Genomic DNA, 25,512 nt, shown 5'->3' on the forward strand with positions numbered 1-25,512 from the left:
AATGAGGTGATCTGTCAAAACAACAAGACGAGGCAAGAATATAAGCACACGTAAATATATATAAAAAAAAAAAAAAAAAATATATATATATATATATATATATATATATATATTATTTTAATTATATTTTTACACTGACTCCATCCTTCCTTCTATAACATTTCTTTTTATTTCTTTTTATTTCTGCACTCATGAGTGGGTGCTGAGTGTTAGTCACTGTAATAAGAGGTTTGCATCAGCATGATGTTCAATGAATTGACATTTTAATGGAATAAAGGCAAAGTCAAAATCACTGGGAGAAAAAGCACCACAAATTTTCACCCATTCACAGAGGAAACAATGAGTGCAATCATGATGTGAAGTTCGTCGCAGGGTGCGTTATTAAATGCTGCGCTCAAAACAAAAAGCCACTTTAACTGAAGAGCGTGCTCAGTCATGTTCCGCCGATAGATTCTGTCACGTCAAACGTTCCTGAACCTCAGATATAAATGATCGGAAATAACCGAACTGCTTTCATTTATTCCTATATTATCAATAATTCAGCTGTAAAACTGAATAATTTAAGTTATTTGTGATGTTTTTTGTGCTTATGGAAGGGTAAAAGCAGGAGAGCTTGAAGGGAAAATAAGATTTAAACTAATGTGAACATTTTGGGTTGGAATTACATTTATTTTAACTGAATTTCCTGTGATAAACGGTTTCGCAACACTAACTTTTGGTGTGAATACATTCGCTTATTATAGCAGTGAACCATCTAAGATAACATTTATTATATTAACAAAATGAAACGAGACTGATCAGTGAAGACACTGGAATTACATTTTACAAAACGTCCCAAGATTTTTAGAAATGAGGTTTGTAGAAAAAGTACATACATTTTTATCGATATAGAAATGTGAAAATCTATGTGACTCAAGCTGTTTTAGTATATAAAGAGAACGAAGATGGACCAGGACTTAACCCTTGAGGAGCTCCAGTAGTGCAGCTATATCCATTAGGGAGAAATAGAACTCACAACCTTCTCTTCAGTAACACACACACCATAATTACCAGTGTTCACTCACTCACTCTCACTCACTGTCTTAATCGCTTATCCAATTAGGGTCGCAGGGGGTGCTGGAGCCTATCCCAGCTTTTCAATGGGCACAAGGCACACAGTAATCGCCGGGCAGACACACACACACACACACACATTCACTTATAGGGCAATTCAGTGTCTCCAATTAACCTGACTGCATGTTTTTAGACTGTGGGAGGAAACCGGAGCTCCCGGAGGAAACCCACACAGACACGGGGAGAACATGCAAACTCCACACAGAAAGGACCCAGGCCACCCTGCCTGGGGATTGAGCCCAGTGTTTTAAACATAATATCTTAATTTACATTTTCTTTCTTTTCTTTATGCATTTTCTCCTCATTTTCCTCTCGATTTAGCGCACTCAATTTTGTCTTCTGCTGCTGGGGGATCCCTGATTGCAGTCGAGGTGGGTATATTCCTGCTCATGCCTCCTCCGACCCACACGCAGCCCTTAGCGGAACCCTTTTTTACCCATGCATTCTGCACAGGCGCCCCTCTATCTGCTAATCAGGGTCCTTACACAGCGTATGAAGACCCCACCCACATAGTCCAGTCATCCCGCCCTAGCAGTTACGTGTCTGCTGCAGGCATTGCCAATTATGCCCGCTAGATGGCACCCAACCGACCGGTGGCAACGTCGAGTTTCGAACTGTGGAGTTCAGAATCTCTGCGCTGGTGTGTTAAAGGAATATCCCGCTGCGCCACCTGGGTGCCGCAGACCTGAGATTTGACCTTGAGATCCGAGCACTGGTGGATTAGCGTGTTTAACCACTGTGCCATCGAGCGCCCAATATTCACCAGCCTTGTGCTGCAGCAAAATCAAACTGAAAAAAGTTGAACAGCTTTTTTAAAAAATGGCCCGAATATATAAAAGTGTAGTTACAGTGTATCACAAAAGTGAGTACACCCCTCACATTTCTGCAGATATTTAAGTATATCTTTTCATGGGACAACACTGACAAAATGACACTTTGACACAATGAAAAGTAGTCTGTGTGCAGCTTATATAACAGTGTAAATTTATTCTTCCCTCAAAATAATTCAATATACAGCCATTAATGTCTAAACCACCGGCAACAAAAGTGAGTACACCCCTTAGTGAAAGTTCCTGAAGTGTCAATATTTTGTGTGGCCACCATTATTTCCCAGAACTGCCTTAACTCTCCTGGGCATGGAGTTTACCAGAGCTTCACAGGTTGCCACTGGAATGCTTTTCCACTCCTCCATGACGACATCACGGAGCTGGCGGATATTCGAGACTTTGCGCTCCTCCACCTTCCGCTTGAGGATGCCCCAAAGATGTTCTATTGGGTTTAGGTCTGGAGACATGCTTGGCTAGTCCATCACCTTTACCCTCAGCCTCTTCAATAAAGCAGTGGTCGTCTTAGAGGTGTGTTTGGGGTCATTATCATGCTGGAACACTGCCCTGCGACCCAGTTTCCGGAGGGAGGGGATCATGCTCTGCTTCAGTATTTTACAGTACATATTGGAGTTCATGTGTCCCTCAATGAAATGTAACTCCCCAACACCTGCTGCACTCGTGCAGCCCCAGACCATGGCATTCCCACCACCATGCTTGACTGTAGGCATGACACACTTATCTTTGTACTCCTCACCTGATTGCCGCCACACATGCTTGAGACCATCTGAACCAAACAAATTAATCTTGGTCTCATCAGACCATAGGACATGGTTCCAGTAATCCATGTCCTTTGTTGACATGTCTTCAGCAAACTGTTTGCGGGCTTTCTTGTGTAGAGACTTCAGAAGAGGCTTCCTTCTGGGGTGACAGCCATGCAGACCAATTTGATGTAGTGTGCGGCGTATGGTCTGAGCACTGACAGGCTGACCCCCCACCTTTTCAATCTCTGCAGCAATGCTGACAGCACTCCTGCGCCTATCTTTCAAAGACAGCAGTTGGATGTGACGCTGAGCACGTGCACTCAGCTTCTTTGGACGACCAACGCGAGGTCTGTTCTGAGTGGACCCTGCTCTTTTAAAATGCTGGATGATCTTGGCCACTGTGCTGCAGCTCAGTTTCAGGGTGTTGGCAATCTTCTTGTAGCCTTGGCCATCTTTATGTAGCGCAACAATTCGTCTTTTAAGATCCTCAGAGAGTTCTTTGCCATGAGGTGCCATGTTGGAACTTTCAGTGACCAGTATGAGAGAGTGTGAGAGCTGTACTACTAAATTGAACACACCTGCTCCCTATGCACACCTGAGACCTAGTAACACTAACAAATCACATGACATTTTGGAGGGAAAATGACAAGCAGTGCTCAATTTGGACATTTAGGGGTGTAGTCTCTTAGGGGTGTACTCACTTTTGTTGCCGGTGGTTTAGACATTAATGGCTGTATATTGAGTTATTTTGAGGGAAGAATAAATTTACACTGTTATATAAGCTGCACACAGACTACTTTTCATTGTGTCAAAGTGTCATTTTGTCAGTGTTGTCCCATGAAAAGATATACTTAAATATCTGCAGAAATGTGAGGGGTGTACTCACTTTTGTGATACACTGTAGATCTATGGCTCCAAATATTCGAGTTTGTGTTGCTTTGATGTATGAGTGTACTGGTGTGTAATTATAGCTGGACTGGTTGGAAGGGCATTGTTCACCATGATGAAGAAGTGCATTTTTATAAGCTACTGAGAAGGGCAGAGCTTTTCTAATGATGAATTAATGCATCACTTTTCATTAGCATCTGTCTTTTTGAACGATGAAATCATTTCGCTCGTGTGCATGGATGGGTGTGTGTGTGTGTGTGTGTGTGTGTGTTTGGTTTAACCAGCACATACGAAATGCTTTATTCTGTCCCTGTACTGGGTGCACGTTCTATCCTTAGGTCCAGTGTTTCCAGGAAAGGCTTTGGATGCACCACAACCCTGATTAGGATGAAGCGATTACTAGTGTTGTAATTAATGGATGAATAAACCGAAATTAATAAGTTAATGCACCAAGCATGAAGGGTAATACAAGTCAGTGTTAGCTGGTGTGATCGGCAAAGTAGAGGTTTTGCTGCACGGCTTCATGGTACTGGGTTTAATTCTCAGCTCTGATTATTGGCTGTTTAGTGTCATTGGCATGTTCTACCTGCTACTGCAGATATTTAGGTTTACTTCCAATTTCAAAAAAATGAGTAGGTGGTTTGGCTTTTTTTATAGGTGTGAGTATGTAAAGAGTAAATGAAGTGTGTGATGGGTTGATGCATTGTCCATTGAGTGCCATCCTTTGTGGTCATTGTTACTGGGTGCCCTGGGTTAGACCAAGAACAAATTAACTACTAAATGTAAGTGATTGTGATTGAGCGAGTGTGATGTAATGCACTGTAATGGGGCCTTTCAAGAAGCATTCATTGTGCCCAGTGTTCCTGGGACAGGTTTCAGACCCAACAGGACCCTGACTGAACATACTAACTTACTTTGACCATGCATTTCTGCATTTCATGGGCTTGGAGCAACTGACAGTGTGTGCATGCTTCTAGAAATGATTGATTGTATATGTCACTAATTTACCTCTAAGTGTTTGTTTACATGCATACTTGAGCAGGTACCATTTAAAAATACACTGATGATGATGATGATTGGTTTGTCTGGTAAAGGACAAGCTGCCCACTGTGAAAAGATTGGTTTTTTTTTTTCATAATGGTCAAACATGCACCTATTTTAGGAATGAATAGCTCCTATTCTTGGTTATGTGAATTTAAAATAATAGTAGGGATATAATAATGGGTTCTCCAAGAGTATAAATACAAATGACTATAAACAGTGTTGTAATACAGCTTAAGAGTCGGTATTAAACTAAATACAGTTTGTGTACAAGTCTAATTATTCTACTAGCTAAACACGTAAAATAAGCAACACTGACAGCAACTCAGCATCATTTTATTGATGTAGCATCATATGTTCTACATCCCTACTGAGGTCTTGTTATTGCCTCATTGGATACCCAAATGCATTGGCCCAGTGCTTTCAGGCATCTGTGTTAGCTTTACACCATACTTCTACCCTGTTTTTTTCTGAATTTAGACACTTTAAATTCCCACTTGATATTTAATCCTACCCTAACATACGCTAGCCAGTAATCTAGACGTTCCAGGCTAACATTTTCTTACTAATACAATCTACAGGCACCCAAAACTATTTCTTTTTGCCTGGACATCACTGATTTTCAATGCAAGACATAATTAAACAAACTGATCAAACAATGATGGAAGGACAAGACACACTCAGCCAAGACATTTTTGTTAGTCAACTACACAGAAGAAGCCTCAGTGCTTAAACATGAAGTCAGGCAGGCCAGAACACTACCAAACAAGAACCACAGGGAGCGATAACATCTTAACAGAAATATTTAAAGATTCTGAAGATTTGGTGTGTAAACAATCGTACATTCTCCCTCACATCACGACAGATAAATTATACTGAAGATTATTCTACGAGACTAGAGCTTTACATCAAAAGCAAACTGACAGATATGCAAGTGTGATAGTGAAAAGGCACAAGAACAAGCATATATACATCCTAAAGTTACGTTTTCAGCAGTGTGTTAAAGGTTTATTAGAGATTCTCATGCCCACCAGTGAACACAGCCAACAGAAATGTTTGCTAGTTTAGTAAAGAACTACATGACGTTCAGGGCTCTGTATTAGGTGGATGAACTTGCACAGGTGGTGTTTGTGAACATGTTATTGCTAGCCTGCTTAGCTGCGTGTGTATGCTATGTGTGTGTTTAGAGGGTACTTTGCCAGGCATCGGCTCATATTCTGTGTGATAACAGATCCGCTCTCCAAATGCTTCACAGGCTCAGTGTGACGTGGCAGCAGGAGCTAAAGAATCTGCATAACTGTTTCTGAATATGTATGAATCTGTAATCAGACTGATTAGATTGTTACATTCTGGAGTTTTGGAGGACGAGAGCACATGATGGAAGGAGTTTTGGAGGATGAGAGCACATGATGGAAGGAGTTTTGGAGGACCAGAGCACATGATGGAAGGAGTTTTGGAGGACCAGAGCACATGATGGAAGGAGTTTTGGAGGATGAGAGCACATGATGGAAGGAGTTTTGGAGGACGAGAGCACATGATGGAAGGAGTTTTGGAAGACCAGAGCACATGATGGAAGGAGTTTTGGAGGATGAGAGCACATGATGGAAGGAGTTTTGGAGGATGAGAGCACATGATGGAAGGAGTTTTGGAGGATGAGAGCACATGATGGAAGGAGTTTTGGAAGACCAGAGCACATGATGGAAGGAGTTTTGGAGGATGAGAGCACATGATGGAAGGAGTTTTGGAGGACCAGAGCACATGATGGAAGGAGTTTTGGAGGACCAGAGCACATGATGGAAGGAGTTTTGGAGGATGAGAGCACATGATGGAAGGAGTTTTGGAGGATGAGAGCACATGATGGAAGGAGTTTTGGAGGATGAGAGCACATGATGGAAGGAGTTTTGGAGGACCAGAGCACATGATGGAAGGAGTTTTGGAGGATGAGAGCACATGATGGAAGGAGTTTTGGAGGATGAGAGCACATGATGGAAGGAGTTTTGGAGGATGAGAGCACATGATGGAAGGAGTTTTGTAAGACCAGAGCACATGATGGAAGGAGTTTTGGAGGACCAGAGCACATGATGGAAGGAGTTTTGGAGGACCAGAGCACATGATGGAAGGAGTTTTGGAGGATGAGAGCACATGATGGAAGGAGTTTTGGAGGATGAGAGCACATGATGGAAGGAGTTTTGGAGGACCAGAGCACATGATGGAAGGAGTTTTGGAGGACCAGAGCACATGATGGAAGGAGTTTTGGAGGATGAGAGCACATGATGGAAGGAGTTTTGGAGGACCAGAGCACATGATGGAAGGAGTTTTGGAAGACCAGAGCACATGATGGAAGGAGTTTTGGAGGACCAGAGCACATGATGGAAGGAGTTTTGGAGGACCAGAGCACATGATGGAAGGAGTTTTGGAGGACCAGAGCACATGATGGAAGGAGTTTTGGAGGACCAGAGCACATGATGAGAGCACATGATGGAAGGAGTTTTGGAGGATGAGAGCACATGATGGAAGGAGTTTTGGAGGACCAGAGCACATGATGAGAGCACATGATGGAAGGAGTTTTGGAGGATGAGAGCACATGATGGAAGGAGTTTTGGAGGACCAGAGCACATGATGGAAGGAGTTTTGGAGGACCAGAGCACATGATGGAAGGAGTTTTGGAGGACCAGAGCACATGATGAGAGCACATGATGGAAGGAGTTGTGGAGGACAAATTCAATTCGTTTTTTTTCCCCCTTTTGTTTGTTGAAACCCTGTGCTGAAATATTAAACCAATCATTTGTTCTTGTTGGTTTTAGTTATTTTAATTATTTGTATTTATTTTTTAATTATACAATATATCTTTTCTTTGTATATTGGGTGGGTGTGGTCAACAGTGGTAGGCAAGGTACTGATCTAGTAGTCAGAAGGTTGCTGGTTTAAGCCCCACCACTGCCAAGTTGCCACTGTTGGTCCCCTGAGCAAGGCCCTTCCCTTAATTGCTTGAATTGTATTTAGTCACATTGGATAAAAATGTCTGCTAAAATGCAGCAAATGTAAATGCGGCGTACATTATTCCTTCCATGGTTGCCAGATCTTCACCTTTGAATGCCTTTCATGTCAAAGAATGTTTAGGGGCAGTGGTAGTTTAGCGGTACTTAACTAGTAGAACTACTAGAAGGTTGCTGGTTCAAAAAGCATTACATAACATTATAAAACTATTAATAACCAATAAAAATGTCCATAGACCACAATGTTGCACATGCTAAACCTTTCTGATTACTTTCACATTCTGATCACATCGTACTCTCTCTCGTCTCAGCTGTGAAGAACAATATCACAGTCGAGTTTTAAAATCACATCAGCCGAGAGAAATGTAATTTACTGTCAATACGCTGTGACTGGAGAGAAATGTGATTATTTCTTCCTCCGTTCACGTCTGTTTCGCTGTTGAATTGTTTACCATTTCTCTGCTTCTATCAGACTCGGTACCAGCAGCGGTCTGATTTCTCTCTCCGCTGTTGTTTATAATACTGAGCCTTAATTTCCATTTTGCTACAGCGGAGCGTGAAGTTAGCATATTATCTGCTTAATTACAGCGTCAAGAGCATTGTGTATTTGTGTGTCTGTGAAGAGTGTTGAAAAGACCTTGAACATGCACACACACACACACACACACACACACACACACACACGTACACACACACACAGTTCAAAAACACAAGAGACTCTTAACTCTATCTGCTGATAGTATTTAGTATGGAAATGGTTATTGTTGCTTGTACAGTGATAATTAGTGAGGGCAACGAGTGTGAAATAAGAGCCTAGGCCAGATCACAAGGGAGCGAAAGAGCGCACACACACACACACACACACACACACAGGATAGAAAGATGCTTCATTGTTATAATTAATCTGACAGCAGACAATAGCTTAAAGAGAGGCATAATGCTTGGTTATTTTGTTAAAGCAGAAAAGGCTGATATAGTGCCATTACAAAACATCTAATTGTTCCAGATGTTTATTAAAATCAAGACATGGGAAGGTCCACCCCGGAAGGTGTCAAATAAAAGGACACTAGGTTTTTGGAGTGACTCAGTCCTGACTTAACTGCCTGTTTCAGGCCCCGTCAGAGCATCTCATTGGGGTTTAATTTTCGTCACCAAAGCCCTCGAGTTGCTATTTTTTTTTATTATAAATATTATTATTTATTTATACATTTTCTCCCCTTCTTCTCTGGATTTAGCGTAGTCAATATGTATCCCTGATTGCATTCGAGGAGGGTATATTGCTGCACAGTCCTAGAGGACCCCTTCTTTTTACCCATGCTTTCTGCACAGGTGCCTTGGTCTGCTAACCAAAGTCCTTACACAGCGCTTGAAGACCCCACCCACTTAGTCCGGTCATCCCACACAGCAGACACGGTGGCCAATTATTGTCTGCTGCAGGCACTGGCAGTTGTGCCCGCTAGATGGTGCCCAGCAGACCGGTGGCAGAGCCAAGGTACGCTGGTGTGCTAGCGGAATATCCCGCTGCGCCACCTGGGTGCCTACAAGTGGCTATTTTTAATCCCTCTACAGCAAAAATGACTTATTTCATTTAGCAGACAATCATTTAAAACTGCTTTTTTCTGCATATACGATGTTTTTGTCTTATATTACATTTTATCAGACTACAACTCATTTAGTGTAACAAACATACAAAAACAGGAAATCTGGAGGGCGCAAAAACTTTTTCACAGCACTGAACGTGTCATCAACTTAATTAACTTTAGATGGGTTTGGGAAATCAACTCTTAATTCTACCAACAAACGGGCACAAATTCTCACAGACATAGGATTGGTTGTTGTTATGGTTAAAAGATCACATGAGGTTACTCAATTTTAATAGCATTTGTTTTTGAAATTGGGATGTCCAACAAGCTTATGGTCAGGTGTCCAAATCCTTTTAGCCATATAGTGTAAAATGAATCAGGTTTCTGTAGGTCACGCTCTTCACATTCAAGACCATGCAGTTGGAATAAATAGATGCACACAGTACACAAAGTACACAATTACACAAAATACACAATTACACAATTGCAGTAAAACAGCTCTGAGAGAACCAAATCAAATGGTAAACCAATTTCTGATCCATTTATTTTTAAGATCACGATTACCACTCTCATTTTTACTACTTTTTTTAAGCCATGGTCCTCTCTTCCGTCATCATGTCTGGCCCTACAGGACTGTTCTCATGTTGCTTTGTCCTCTTGGGGTCAGAGGTTAGGTAAAGGGAGTGGTAGAAGATAAATTAGAATACAGAATGTTAATTACAGTATTGATTAGACTGTGTGTGTGTGTGTGTGTATTATCCCCTGCAAAACTGTGGTTCTTTCTGATGCAATCATGAGCCTAAAATTTCTTTCCTGAAAGCTTTTAAAATGAGCCGTGTCATTCTTTAACCAGGGTCATAAAGGTTAGTCATAGCAGCAGCTTTCAGCTCAGTGTGTGAGAAAAAAACAGGACTGTCCCTCTCTCTTTTGGGTGCCGGTCACTGTAATCTATTATGGTCATTTGTTTTGGCCCCCAGGCCCTAAAACACATTATAGTGTATCAGAAAAAATGTGTGAAAGAGCCTCTATCAGGTCAAACAAAGATGGTGAGAAAGAACAACAATAGGGGAGAAAATGGAGAGAAAATGCTTCAAAAAAGGTAAGGAAAACAAAGACACTAATATACGGCACCACCAAACGTCTGCTGAGAGCCGCCACTCACACATCACATTAAACACAACTCTGTCAAGGATTTAGTCTAGAATTTTTAATTCTATTTATTCTTTTTTAATGCATTTTCTTCCTTTTCCTCCTGATTTTAGCACGTCTCATGTTTTACCCAATTGCGTTATGCTTCCTCTCCACTGGTGCTAACTCCTGCTCCGATTGAGGAGAGCGAACTGACACACACCCCCTCCGACACCTGAGCAATAGCCGACTGCATCTTTTCACCAAGAGTTCATTTGCCAATCAGCTTTATGTAGAGCCACACCCTGTCCTCGACTCTGTGCAGACGCCATCAACCAGCCAGCAGAGGTCGTAATTTACTCAGTTATAAGGAATCCCTACCCAGCTTATCCTACACTATAAACAACAGCCAATCAATGTTTTTGCAGCCGTCCAGCCCAGCCGGATGGCAGAGCAAGGATTCAATACGATGTATTCAAAATCCCAGCTCTGGTGTGCTAGTGTGTTTTACCGCTGCGCCACCTGACCGGCTATTTATTCATTTTATCTTTTCCCCTCAATCTAGTCATATCCAGTTACTCAGTTATATCCCTCCTTCACTGCTGCAGACCCCTACTCTGACCAAACAGTGCAATAACACACCCCCTCCCACAAGTGTGCAGTTGCCAAACGCTCCTTTCGCTTCTTTTCACCTGCAAGAGCTGGGTTCACACAGGGATTAGTCACATACTATCCTATTCCTAATCTCTGTTCAGGTGCCGTCGGCCAATGAAAAATAATAATACCTTGTGGGTAGCACAGTGGCATAGCAGGAAGAGTAGGTGCCGGGCTGGGCTCACAAATACAGAACGTGCATGGTGTTACCTTAGCCACTGTAAAAATTGTGCCAAACCGAAAATGATTCGCAGTTACGACCACCAACAGGAGCAGCCAAAAAACCTCATATTTATTTATCTGAGTGGGATTTCTGTGTCCACATACTTACAGGCAGGTGATCTGACTATTTATTAATTATGCTTCTCTGCTCTTTATGAAATGTGAACTCATGGAAAGTGAAAAATATGATGGTGCCTGGATGCTTTGTTGAGAAGTACCTCATACGGATGATTAGGCCTGAAGCAACAGCTTGAGACGAAGGATGGAGAAGTGTGTGTTTGTGTGTGTGTGTTTGTGTGTGTTTGTGTATGTTTGTGTGTAGTCTCTGTGAGGACTTGGCATGTTCTCACCATGACCATGTGGAGTCTTTTGGGTACACTGGTTTTCTCTTAAGGTGGATAAGCTTCTCTGGATTTCTCAGTGGTGCGCGTGAGTGAGTAAATAAGTGAATGGATGAGTGTATGATATCCTGCATTAAACTGACCCCTGTTCAGGGTGTTTTTCTGTCTTTTGGGTAGACATTTACATTTGCAACAAAACAACTTTCAATTGTGACCGTATACAGTCAAAGCAATTGAGGGTTAAAAGCCTTAACAGTGGCATATGTGAGGCATATGTGAGGCATATGTGAAGCTTGAACCTGCAACCTTTTGATCACTAGTCCAGCACCTTAACCACTGTGCTACCACTGGACCCACCACAACCAAATCAGGAGGAAGTGGTTACTGAAGATGAATGAATGTCCAGTATAAATAAATTGAATATAAGATTAGAGAATCAGTTGCTGTACTAAATAGTTCAGACTTTATGTGACTCTCACACTCTTCTTTCATTATTAGTTTGTGAGTGATTCAATCCTTCAAGACGAAACTCTGGAGGACACGAACATCGAAAAACTATCAACAACGAGAAATGACAGGAAGTGTTTCCTTCTCGAGTCCGCGCTGCAGCGCTGAGCTCAATTACACACGGCCCGGCCGTTCCAATTAAATCTCCCCGAGATCTATACACAGTTGATGATGCCTACTACTCCATCAATCAACCCAGCAGCAGTGGACATTAATCTCTCCTGCTCAAATAAATAATCTCCTCATCTAATTCATCACCAGCCTGATTCCAATATACACTACATGACCAAAAGTATCCGGACACCTTACAGTGAGCTTGTTGGAAACAAAACCATACACAATAATATTATGGCACCACCACCCTCTTTTTAAAAGCAAAGAAGGTTTTTTATAAGATTTTTGAGTATGTCTGTGGAAATGTTTGCCTATACAGTCAAAAGGACACTGTAAGGCGAGGTCAGGCATCCAGGTTAAACAATAATAATCCAAATTATAGCAATCCAAAATATCCCAGTGTTTTTAACAGGATATTATATTAACATATAATATATATTATATTAATTATAATTAATTAATATAATTATATATTATATTATATATGATATAACATATAATATATATTGTATTAATAAGATCATGGCTCTGTAGAGTTTCTCCACACCAAACTTGTCAAACCACATTTTTATTGATTTTGCATTGTGAACAGGCAGTCATACTGGAAGAAGGGAAATAGCCTTTCCCAAACTGTTGCCACACAGGTGGAGGCATAATTAGGGCCTACTAAATTCACACACCCCCAAATCATCACGGCATCCTTAGTGGTAATAGGAGGTCTGCATCAAGAAGGGCATCCGGCGTATAAACTGTGCCAAATCAAACATGAGGACGAATGATCCACTGTGGTGACACCACCAACAGGAACAGCTAAACGGCCTCTATATTTATTTATGTAAATGGGATTTCTCTGTGTCCACATACTTAATAGCAGGTATTATATGTTTATTATCTCTTTATGAAATGTGAACTAGCTCATGGAAAGAGAAAAATATGATGGTGCCTTGATGCTTTGTTGAGAAGTACATACGGATGATTAGGCCTGAAGCAACAGCTTGAGACGAAGGATGGAGGTGTGTGTGTGTGTGTGTTATTGATTTCTCATTTTCTTGATCTTAAAATGACCCTCAGTGTGAGTCTGTGCATGTGTTCATCTATGGATCTGTGCGTGGGAGGGTTTTATCTTGTTTTTTGTCAGCTTGTAAGTTTGTGTAGTTTGGAAGTGTGTGTGTGTGTGTGTGTGTGTGTGTGCTGTGGGGATTCGTTGGGCTGATTCTGACCGCAGGCCGAACCCATTAGACTAATATGAAGTTTATTTCACGGCTTCGTTGAGAAGCTGAACACATGGTCTATCAGGCTGTCTGCCCTTTAAGTGCACCAACACCCACATGGCCCACTGCATTATGGGATTGGTCCCTAAAGCCAAAATACAGAGTGCTGATGCGTTTCTCTAATATGTTTCCATGGAAATGATTTGCACATAAGCCATAGTTTGTTACAATCCTAGATATTCTTTTAACTATTAGGACTCACCACACACAGAGGGCGCACCTTATACGGGACTGATAGGGCGGCACTGTGGCTCGGTGTTGCCTCACAGCAAGAAGGTCCTGGGTTTCGATTCCCAGGTGGAGTGATCCGTGTTCTTTTGGTGTGGAGTTGCTGCTCCACTCTGCTGTGATGGACTGTCCAATGAATCAGACCCACTGCAACCCTGACCAGGATAAATCAGAGGTAAAACAGACAATAAATTAAAGTGTTTCCATTGTAAAGCACGCTAGCACACCAGCTGACATCTCAAACTCACAAGTTCAAATCTCAGCTTTGCAACCAGCAAGCTGGGCGCATATACGGACGATGATTGGCTCATCCGAGTTAACCTCATAACGGCTGCAGTTATGACCTCTGCTGGCCAGTCGATAGTGCCTGCACAGAGATGGGGTATAACGGAGATCGGTGTGTGACTCTCCATGCATGATACAGATCTCCATATGACCCCACCTCGTGCTGGTGAAAAGAAGCGGTCGGCTACTGCGCAGCCCTCATCGGTCAGGAGTAGAGGTCAGCAACAGTAGAGGTGAAATACGACCGGGTAATTGGATCTGACTAGACCGAGATGAAAACTGGGAAAAATGCACTAAAAAAGAAATGACTGGTAATACAGCTCACACAGTGGTTTCACACAGGAGTGATCTGGATAAAATACCAGTCACTCAACACACAAACATTAAGACGTGGGTTTATTAGGGCTGATTTTATTTGACTTGGCTTATAGATGGCAGCCGTATAGCGTGAAACTACAGCAAATCTATTTCTCATTGGTTTTAAGGGCACATACAGGCATATGCTCACAAGTCGCTCAAGTGAACAGATCCATTTTAGATGTAAATGATCTATTAAATTAAACAGTCACTTCAATTTTTTTCTTGCGTGTGTGTTGCAGTGAGTGTAATGTTATATGAAGGGAAAGCAGCCAAGCAATAAGTCATTTAAAGATACTGTGGATAATGTCGAATAATTCTCCTGCTCCTCGATTACGGAGGCACAAACCCGTGACTGTGTGTGTATGACTGCGCCTCGGTGTGTGTGTGGACAGAAAGGCCTTTAGAGACTTTGAATGCAATTACACCGAGCAATTGTTTCCCCAAACTTGCCAAAACATTCCAAAGGGATTGTAGTAACATTCAGTGAAAAACAACAAAAGCTTAATTAAATTAAGGTTGTTCATTTGTTCTCTAAAATAAAATGAATGTAAGAGTAGAGCAATAAATACAGACGTGTAAAACTGCCCCCTTTATTGATCATCTCTGTTATTACATACAAACCTCATCACCAAAAAAATACAAATCTGTGATTGGTTAGTTCTTTTGAATATTTACTAATAAAAGTAAAATTTTAAGGGCGCTTAGGTGGTGCAGCGGCAAAATACGCTAGCACACCAGAGCTGGGATTTCGAATACATCGTATCAACTCTCAGCTCTGCCATCCGACTGGGCGGCTACATGAACAATGATTGGCTGTTGTTCATAGGGTGGTAAAAGCAGGACTGGGTTCCTTATAACTGGTGCGATTATGACCTCTTCTGGCTGATTGATGGCATCTGCACAGAGTCGGGGAATAATGCTGATCAGGGTGTGGCTTTGCATGCACAAAGTCGATCCGCATATGAACTCGCCTTGTGCCATGTCCACACATTTCTGATATTCATGGCAGAAATCGGTGTTTTATGTTAGTTTTATTGGCTACGTTGAATTGGAAGAAAAAGAGGGTAAAATGCATAAAAAGGACAGTTTTAATAATAATAATAATAATAATAATAATAACAACAATATGTTGAATTTATATAGCGCCTTTCACAATCCCAGTGCCAGATGCACTTTCGGACACAACCCTTCAATTTGTATCCATGCTTATGACTGGCAATGAGAGCACACTGAGAAATGCACTAACCAGTTGTGGGCCAGACTACTTAGTGCTGTACTACCTAAACAATTGAGCCGTACTAAATTCTAGTGTAAAATACTGAAATTATAAAAAGTGTAACAAATAAAAGATCAAGGTACAGAGAAAAGCACAGTTATACGTAGATACACAAATACACACAAACCCATTACACTCTGTATTTTGTCTTCTATTTGGACAGCAGTATTTTATCTAAATATTATTTACTATTTTATATTCATGTCTTCTCCAGGCAGTTATTTTCAATACATTTTAATCTACTGTTATTTAATTCAAAAGGTTAGCAGGCTCAGTCAGTGATAAGTGTATTATCTCTGACGAGATGCATTGGCTTTCTGCAGAACTCCAGGAGCTGGAAGCAGAGGAAATGTCATGCTTCTGTCAGACTTATCTACTAGTTTTCTTATTTCTGACTGTTAGATGTCTGAACTTAAATGCTGTATGCAAATTTAGCTCGTGGCATTTTCACACCTTATCCGAGGTCCAGCAAGACCGACCGGACATCAGTGAAAACTGGCTTTAAACACAGGGATGTTACGCTCTTTAATAATTCCTTTAATTTAATATGCTTTTTAATCTTGGGTCATTTCAAAGCTGCGTACCTGCTGCGTACCTGCTGCGTACCTGTCACTCTGATGTGCATATTAAAACATCACACAACAGACTGGCAGTCTACACTTTCTTTACTGAGTCTGAAAGGTTCAGACACCACACCTACTTTACACTGACTGACTTTAGTGGGGCTGATGGGTACAGAGAACACCCATACTGTGAATGACTGATTACATTTGATAGGAATGGTTATGACAAAAACCATGTCCCCATTCATTTGGACCAACAGGGGCCTGGGAAACACTGTCTTTACTGGGACTAACAGGTACAGTCACCACACCTTTCTTGGTGTGACTGATTGTTTTCACCAGACACTTTTATACTTTGTAGCTTTGGCCTCTGAACCAGTGAGTTGGTTAGTGCTACGAGTATCAGAACAAGATTCCAGATTGTTAGCTTTTGAACCAGGTCATGAATGGAAGACGTCTTTGAATCAACCAGTGGAGGAAACTGGGCAAAACGACACAAATGGAGCTCAATTTTGACTATGTTTAGTACGTTTTAAAATAAAAGTATACTATTAATAAAGGTCATGTATAAGAATGTAAACATTTAGATGCAGTTGCTTCCCAATGCTGAAATCAACTCAGCTGTATTATGAATATTAAGACCTGTGGAACATTAATGGATTGAGTTAGAAAAATCTGATTGGCTCAGGTGGCGAAGCTGTAAAACATGCTAGTCCACCAGTGCTTAGATCTTAAGTCCACAAATTCCAATCTCAGCTCTTCTATAAGTCAGCCAGATGCCTACACAGACACACAATTGGCTGTGTGTCTGCAGGGGCGGGACAATAACTCTGCTGACCGGTCAAATTGACTGCAAGGATGGGGAGATTGGTCTGATCGTGGATGGCAGTGCATAGCTCTCCACATGCAATATTGCACTCTGTGAGACCACGTCCCTGGAGGGTGGGACATCCCTAGCAACACTCATTGATTTAGCAGTGGTAGGTGTGGGTAAGGTACTGGATTAGTGATCAAAAGGTCACTGGTTCCATCCCCACCTCTGCCAGGTTGTCACTGTTGGTCTCCTAAGCAAAACACCCTTAATTGCTTGCATTGTATTGGTCACAATTATAAACCACTTTGGATAAGCATGTCTGCTGAATGCAATAAAAAGAAACTTTTCTTATTGAGATACTTTTGACATTCAGAATTTGTCCGATTTAACATTTTATTTGTCATGTTAAGACTTTCGATGCATCTCCACAAACTCTTTATTCAGTCTATTTCCTGTGCTGCCCATTTATCCGGACCCAGCGGAGCGCTGATATTTTCCCAACAACAAAAACCCATTTGCAACATTTTTTTAGAAAAGCTCCTGTAGGTCCAACAAAACCCTTGAGTGTCCGCTGTGCATTTGCAGCGATGGTGATGTACATGCTGGATGAAAAGCTTGCATTTGCAGTGTTTTTGTCAGTCAACCGAGATTCCACTGAGCATTTGTTGCTGTGTTAGATTTCTCCCCTGTGGTTCAGGTCGGGATAAAAGGAATCAATTTCGTGAAAATATAAAAATAAGTGCACAAAGAGGGACCGGGCTGGGATGAAATGATAAGCAGCTTCTATGAATTGAGATTAGATCTTAAAAAGTATGAATTTGTTTGTGTGTGTTTGTATGTCTGAATAAGGTCAGTCTGACCAGCCCAGTACAAAAAAAGAATACAACACTAATACAACTTGTGTATCTACTTGGCATTTAAACATTTTGACTCTTGTCTCTCATTTGACTCATTTTGGCTTTTGACTCTGTTCTAATATGTCAAAAGATGTGTATTTATAAGCATAAACAAAAGTATTTTTAAAAAATTGACTGTTATATAGAAGTATAATGTATTTAAACATCATAAATAAATAATAACTTGACTGTTATTATTATTTATCATTTGCACCTGCACTTTACACAACTGTCATATATACGTATATGTATGTCACTGTCATATATACGTATAGTTACAGTTATTTAGCAACGTCCTTATATAGTTATAGTTACTGTTGTATAGTCATAGTTACTGTTGTATAGTCATAGTTACAGTTGTATAGTCATAGTTACAGTTGTATAGTCAGTTACAGTTGTATAGTCATAGTTACAGTTGTATAGTCATAGTTACAGTTGTATAGTCAGTTACAGTTGTATAGTCATAGTTACTGTTGTATAGTCATAGTTACAGTTGTATAGTCATAGTTACAGTTGTATAGTTATTTATGTACACATCTTTTATTATTTATTACTGTTATTATAATACATACCTAACTAATCTTTTTATTATTATTACTGTTATTATTATAATATAGACCTAACTAATCTCATTGTATTCATATCTAAATAACTAATACTTTGTTGCAAATCCACTGTTGGCAATTACAGCTTGGATAAAGAACAATCAGCTTTTATAAGCATTGTGGTGTAATTTTACCTTTTCAGCATTTAGCAGACGCTTTTATCCAAGCGATTTACAGTATACAGTCTAAGCAATTAAGGGTTAAGGGGCTTGCTCAAGGGCCCAACAGTGGCAACCTGGCAGTGGTGGGGTTTGAACCAGTGACCTTATGCTTACTAGCCCAGTACCTTAGCCACTAGGCTACAACAGCTAGGCTGATTTTGGTTACAAAGTTACAAGGGCCGTTTTGACAAACTCAGAATTCCAAAAACTTCAATATATTTTGAATCCAAGTCAGGAAATCAGGTCAGTCTTGAATTATTTTGGCTTTATGTTCAGATTTACTTCATTAATGTGTAATGCTCCAAAGATGCAGCCTTATATTTTGATGCTCCCACCTTCATACTTCACTCATACGGGTAATCCTTCATTCTCCAAACATGGCAACCTGAGTTCACTATAACAGTAAACGGCACATTTTTGAGTCACTTTTAACCTTCACTAAGCCTCGATGAAAACATCTTATCTGTGTTGAATTCTGGGGAACTGCTGAATTTCCTCTTCCTGAATTGAAATGAATGGGGGTGATTACTCAGACAGCAGCAGGTTGCCACATTTAAGTGTTTAAGCACAACCTTGCCTAGCCATTAACCCGACGGCTCTGTAATGAACCCTGAATTACTCATGACTTAATAGAGAGGGCTGTCTGGGTGAATCACATCTGTTTGTTATTACCTGCTTGGGTTAATTAAATGTGATAACAGAGCATGTACTCGTGTAGAGCATGTCATTAGGAGTTCAGCCCATAATCTGCCATGTTTAAATGACCACTTTAAATGACCAGATGTTTTTCCAGTAAAGTTAGCATTGAATGTAACTGTCACATTAAGTGGCTCTTAATTATCGTGTTGAATCATGTCATATGTTACAACTCTCTGGGGTTGGTTTTCTGATTCTGGATGGTCAGAAGTTTGACTTTTTTTTTACTGTTTTAACAAATAAAAAAACAAGCATGACTAATTTCTTAATGAGAATTCAAATGTAGCTTCTCTGCCTCCATCTGGAGATTTCTCAAGGTGCTCCACAGCTGGTTTCTTATTCAGTACAAGCATTAACATGCAGATGATTTCCAGAGTTTGATATTTATGAACAGGCTGTGGTGGGGAATGATTTAAGTAAATAAGTATGAGCTTTTTATAAATGATATAAATGTCTTTCTAATGGAGGCACCAGGATTTTATTCTCTCTATTTATTTTGTCCTGATTTAAATCATGGTGGCAGTAAATTATCAGCGTGGGTTTAATCATGTGGATGAAGATTTGCATCCTCGTTCATTGTCTTCGCTCTCTCAGATGTCAGAACTCCACAATCAAACATCACTCACTTTCGTTCAACCTGACAGTGTAGCTGTGGCGCGTCAGAGGTGAGCAGACACTTTTGGATTAATTTAGAAATGCTGTTCAGGTGATATACCCGCCTGGAAGAGGGTGTTGTTGGCAGGTGCTAGAGTTGCGCCATTTGGTGTCATCTTTCGAGAGAAGATGGATGAGCTGCTGTAGGTTGATTTAGCACCAGGCCGGCACTCCAGTGTTGCATTTCTTCTGTTTCTCCTTACACTCGGAGTTGCTTCCAGCCTGCTGGTGATATTTCTAATGCTTAAAGTTCAGTCTTCAGAGTGCATTTCTTCAAAAGTCATCAAATTGGATTTTAGCTCCTGGCTCAGAGGCCAGAAATATGGTTTGGGCTGGCAATTCAGGGGATTTCAGGCAATCCACAAACCAGAAACCTATCTGAACTTCAGGTGACAAACAGGCACAGATTGTTTTCAGAAGGAGCCGGTTTGATTAACATCTGGGACAGAATGTGATCCGTCCTCTCAGCTTTAATTAGCTTTTTGAGATCGGGGTGTTATGTACTTAGGTGTGAATTATGTTTTGACATCTGGCTGCTCTTCACACTTTATCATATTAATCCACAATCTTTAGGACCATTAAAGTAATTTTCTGTACCTGCTTAGCCATTTTAGCTTTTTCACCCACACACACGAGTTTTAAAAATCAAGCAGATCAGATGCAAAGCAAATTAGATCTTATTTTTCCAGTGAGTCTGTTCAGTTTTTGCCCTGGTCAAATTGCCCTGGTCCACAGTGTTATTATGAAGTGAAAATGCAGCGTAACGCACATTTAAAACAGGAAACGCACTGCAGTGTTCTGTCAGCTCATTCAGTAAATTAATGTTAACTAAATTAAATGTTACTGAACTTTTTGTTATGACCTATTCTAGTGTTAATGTTTGTACACCGATCAGCCATAACATTAAAACCACCTCCTTGTTTCTACACTCACTGTCCATTTTATCAGCTCCACTTACCATATAGAAGCACTTTGTAGTTCTACAATTACTGACTGTAGTCTTCAATGGACAGGACCACCACAGAGCAGGTATTATTTAGGTGGTGGATCATTCTCAGCACTGCAGTGACACTGACATGGTGGTGGTGTGTTAGTGTGTGTTGTGCTGGTTTGAGCGGATCAGACACAGCAGCGCTGCTGGAGTTTTTAAATACCGTGTCCACTCACTGTCCACTCTATTAGACACTCCTACCTAGTTGGTCCACCTTGTAGATGTAAAGTCAGAGACGATTGCTCATCTATTGCTGCTGTTTGAGTTGGTCATCTTCTAGACCTTCATCAACGGTCACAGGACGCTGCCCACGGAGCGCTGCTGGCTGGATATTTTTGGTTGGTGGACTATTCTCAGTCCAGCAGTGACAGTGAGGTGTTTAAAAACTCCATCAGAATGATCCACCACCCAAATAATACCTACTCTGTGGTGTCCTAACCATTGAAGAACAGGGTGAAAGGGGACTAACAAAGCATGCAGAGAAACAGATGGACTACAGTCAGTAATTGTAGAACTACAAAGTGCTTCTATATGGTAAGTGGAGCTGATAAAATGGACAGTGAGTGTAAAAACAAGGAGGTGGTTTTAATGTTATGGCTGGTTGGTGTATATGAAAACTGTATGACTGTATTCTCATTTTTCATATTGGTTCAGTCTGAGAAGATCTTGGCATCTTGGCATGTTACATTTTTATAACAGTTCATGAGTTACCATTCATAGCAAAGTCAGAACGGTTGGCCAGCGTGGCTCCTGGTCCTGAATACTGCGGCTCTGGCGTGTGAAATGCTGAGTGTAACCTTGAATATTTTATAAAGTGCTGAATAATGGAGAGGTCAATGTAGTCATTTATGGGAGCAAAACTGACCAAGCCCTAGTGAAGTTATCCATATTAATATTGATATTTTGTTTCTGGAATACTTTACCTAATCTGACTGGAGGCTGGAAGCCAGGTTTCACTCTTTCTTTTCACCTGTTTCTACTCATATTTGCTCGGTAAGAGTGACTAGAAATAATCAGAGCATTGCTTCAAACCCAGCAACACAAAACACAATCATCAGCGCGCATCTGGACGTTACATTTTAACAGGCAGATGAAAGTACAATCTCAGTTTGAACTCGACTGAAAGGTGCATTTTGCTGTATTTTGACTGAGTTGTTTTTCCTCACAGACTTTGAAGCTGTTTGATTGTTCTGAAAGATGACAAGTAGAAGAAATTTTGTCCAAACAGCTGTGGAAATTTCACCCCCCTGAACTGAGCTCACAGAGACAAACTGTAGAGTTTAATTGCTGCAGGGAAATTTCAAACCTGTCTTTCATGCTCTGGGATTCTCACATCGATTAGAATTAACGTTGCTGTGGCTCTGAATGTGGTTTGGTCACCACTACAAATGATGACTTTTGCTATTAAGTAATAAACATCAGTCCAAAATCTTTTGGACAGATGTTTGTTTACGTTGTAATCTGGTTAGTGTAAAGGGCACAGCGTATAAATTATTTTTATAATCAGACCATTCATCACCTGCTTGTGCCCTGTGGATGGAGATATTGTCTAACCAGAAGAGACCACTTCCATCAGGATAACAATGCTCCATTATAATAGTAAGTTGATTAAACAGAATCAACTTTGTGTTTATTTGCAGTGACATTCCCATAACTCCAACCACCCGACTGCAACCACTGGAGCAAAAGGCCCCTTACTGCATCTGTACTTATGTTTTTTATTATTGTTATTTACCACTAACCTGTATTTACACTATATTACCAATCATATATGCACATCCCCCCTGTTTATCAAGCTCATGTGTATCAGACAAACCCATTACTAACAGGTGTGTACAATCAATTATATAAAAGACCTGCCTCCATCCTTGTGACAACAGTTTGGAAAATTGTCGCTTCTCCAGTTTGGAAAAAGGTTGCTAGTTTGTATATTGCCATTTTTCTGCCATTCTTCTTCTTCTGGGTTCCCTTTCTTTCCTCTTTTTTTGTCCAAGAACTTGATTGGCGCAGATGCTCTGAGCAGCCATATTGTGACCACCAGTTTTCAGTTTTGCTCTTTCCTTCTTCTCTCCACTGAACATAAAGACTGGAAGACAACTCGACCAGGGTGTCTGTCTTGTACCTACTCAAACACTAGCAATTAAATCATCACTCCATCTACTGGCATGTATTTGAAATAAGGTTGGGGGTGGGGTGGAAGACCTAAACAAGTTCGAGGCAGAAATACTAGAGCATCCCAAACTGAACTGAGTCAGTAAGGTGTCCTTTAAAAACCGTCTGTGTTGGGTCACGCTAGCACACCAGAGCTGACATCTGGAACTTGTAGGTTTGAATCTCAGCTCTGCCACTAGTAGGCTGGGCGCCTACACGAACAACAATTGGCTCCAGGGTGCCGGAGGGGATTCCTCATAACTGATGCAATTATGACCTCTGCACAGGGACGAGGGATAATGAGGATCAGGTTGTGACTTTCCGTACACAAAGCTGATCCACATATGAACTCGCCTCGTGCAGGTGAAAAGATGCAGTCAATACTGCACGTGTCGGAGGAGGCGTGTCTTATTCACGACTCTCCTCAGTCAGAGTGGAGATCAAAATCAGTAGAGAGTAAGAGTAATGCAATCGGGTAATTGGATACAAAAATTGGGGGAAAATTAAAAAAAAAAGATGTTTTTTTTTCATGATCTAAAGAGCCCCGGCCTGTATTCTGAACAGCACAGGTGAAACTATTTCTGAATGTAAAGCACCTGTGTGCATCAATCCAGACACGACGTAGAAATTGACTCGGCACGGCTGCTTTAATACACGCTTTATGTCGCAGGAGGTGCCACGAATGAAGAATCCATTGCCCCGGGTGATCATTGCTATAGCTCATGCAGCTGCAGATGATTTTAGCTTCTGCCCACGGTGCTGCCACAGTCTGTCGAGCATCAGCTGAATATGGATCACTTCATTTTAGTGACAGTCACAGAAAAAGCTTATTTTCTTCTTCACTGTTGGACCTGAGAGTGCTTTTAAGCATACATGACTAACTCAGATACACACAGGTGACCAACAGCTTTCATTTTCCAACTTTCTGAAACTGTGATTGATGGATTGTTTTGATAATTAAGGTGGGGAGCGTTGATGCATTGCTTAAGAATTTCCCAAAGTTGTTACCTTGAGTTAAATTCTGGTATTTGTGAAAACCATGGGATGTGAACAGGGATGTGAACAGGAGATTGTTCAAATATATACTGATGTGTTTATATCGTTCTGACCGTTTAGCCATTTTTTGAGGTGTGATTAGATCGTTCTGAAGGTTCTGATCTTTTCTAAGGTGTGATTAGATCGTTCTGAAGGTTCTGATCTTTTCTGAGGTGTATTTAGATCGTTCTGAAGGTTCTGATCTTTTCTGAGGTGTATTTAGATCGTTCTGAAGGTTCTGATCTTTTGTGAGGTGTGATTAGATCGTTCTGAAGGTTCTGATCTTTTCTGAGGTGTATTTAGATCGTTCTGAAGGTTCTGATCTTTTGTGAGGTGTGTTTAGATCGTTCTGAAGGTTCTGATCTTTTGTGAGGTGTGATTAGATCGTTCTGAAGGTTCTGATCTTTTCTGAGGTGTATTTAGATCGTTCTGAAGGTTCTGATCTTTTCTGAGGTGTATTTAGATCGTTCTGAAGGTTCTGATCTTTTGTGAGGTGTGTTTAGATCGTTCTGAAGGTTCTGATCTTTTCTGAGGTGTGTTTAGATCGTTCTGAAGGTTCTGATCTTTTCTGAGGTGTGTTTAGATCGTTCTGAAGGTTCTGATCTTTTCTGAGGTGTGATTAGATCGTTCTGAAGGTTCTGATCTTTTCTGAGGTGTATTTAGATCGTTCTGAAGGTTCTGATCTTTTCTAAGGTGTATTTAGATCGTTCTGAAGGTTCTGATCTTTTCTGAGGTGTATTTAGATCGTTCTGAAGGTTCTGATCTTTTCTGAGGTGTATTTAGATCGTTCTGAAGGTTCTGATCTTTTGTGAGGTGTGATTAGATCGTTCTGAAGGTTCTGATCTTTTGTGAGGTGTATTTAGATCGTTCTGAAGGTTCTGATCTTTTGTGAGGTGTGATTAGATCGTTCTGAAGGTTCTGATCTTTTCTGAGGTGTATTTAGATCGTTCTGAAGGTTCTGATCTTTTCTGAGGTGTATTTAGATTGTTCTGAAGGTTCTGATCTTTTGTGAGGTGTATTTAGATCGTTCTGAAGGTTCTGATCTTTTCTGAGGTGTATTTAGATCGTTCTGAAGGTTCTGATCTTTTGTGAGGTGTGATCAGATCGTTCTGAAGGTTCTGATCTTTTGTGAGGTGTATTTAGATCGTTCTGAAGGTTCTGATCTTTTGTGAGGTGTGATTAGATCGTTCTGAAGGTTCTGATCTTTTCTGAGGTGTATTTAGATCGTTCTGAAGGTTCTGATCTTTTCTGAGGTGTATTTAGATTGTTCTGAAGGTTCTGATCTTTTGTGAGGTGTATTTAGATCGTTCTGAAGGTTCTGATCTTTTGTGAGGTGTGATTAGATCGTTCT

The 25,512-nt window shown here is 40.8% G+C and overlaps 1 protein-coding gene across 1 annotated transcript in view; it reads left to right on the forward strand.

Annotated features, from left to right (window-relative positions):
* Positions 1-25,512, forward strand: part of LOC134320439 (exostosin-1) — a 148,562-nt gene that overhangs the window by 79,258 nt on the left and 43,792 nt on the right. The gene's annotated exons all lie outside the window — the stretch shown is intronic.

Source organism: Trichomycterus rosablanca, chromosome 9 (assembly GCF_030014385.1).
Source record: "Trichomycterus rosablanca isolate fTriRos1 chromosome 9, fTriRos1.hap1, whole genome shotgun sequence".
NCBI lineage: Eukaryota > Metazoa > Chordata > Actinopteri > Siluriformes > Trichomycteridae > Trichomycterus > Trichomycterus rosablanca.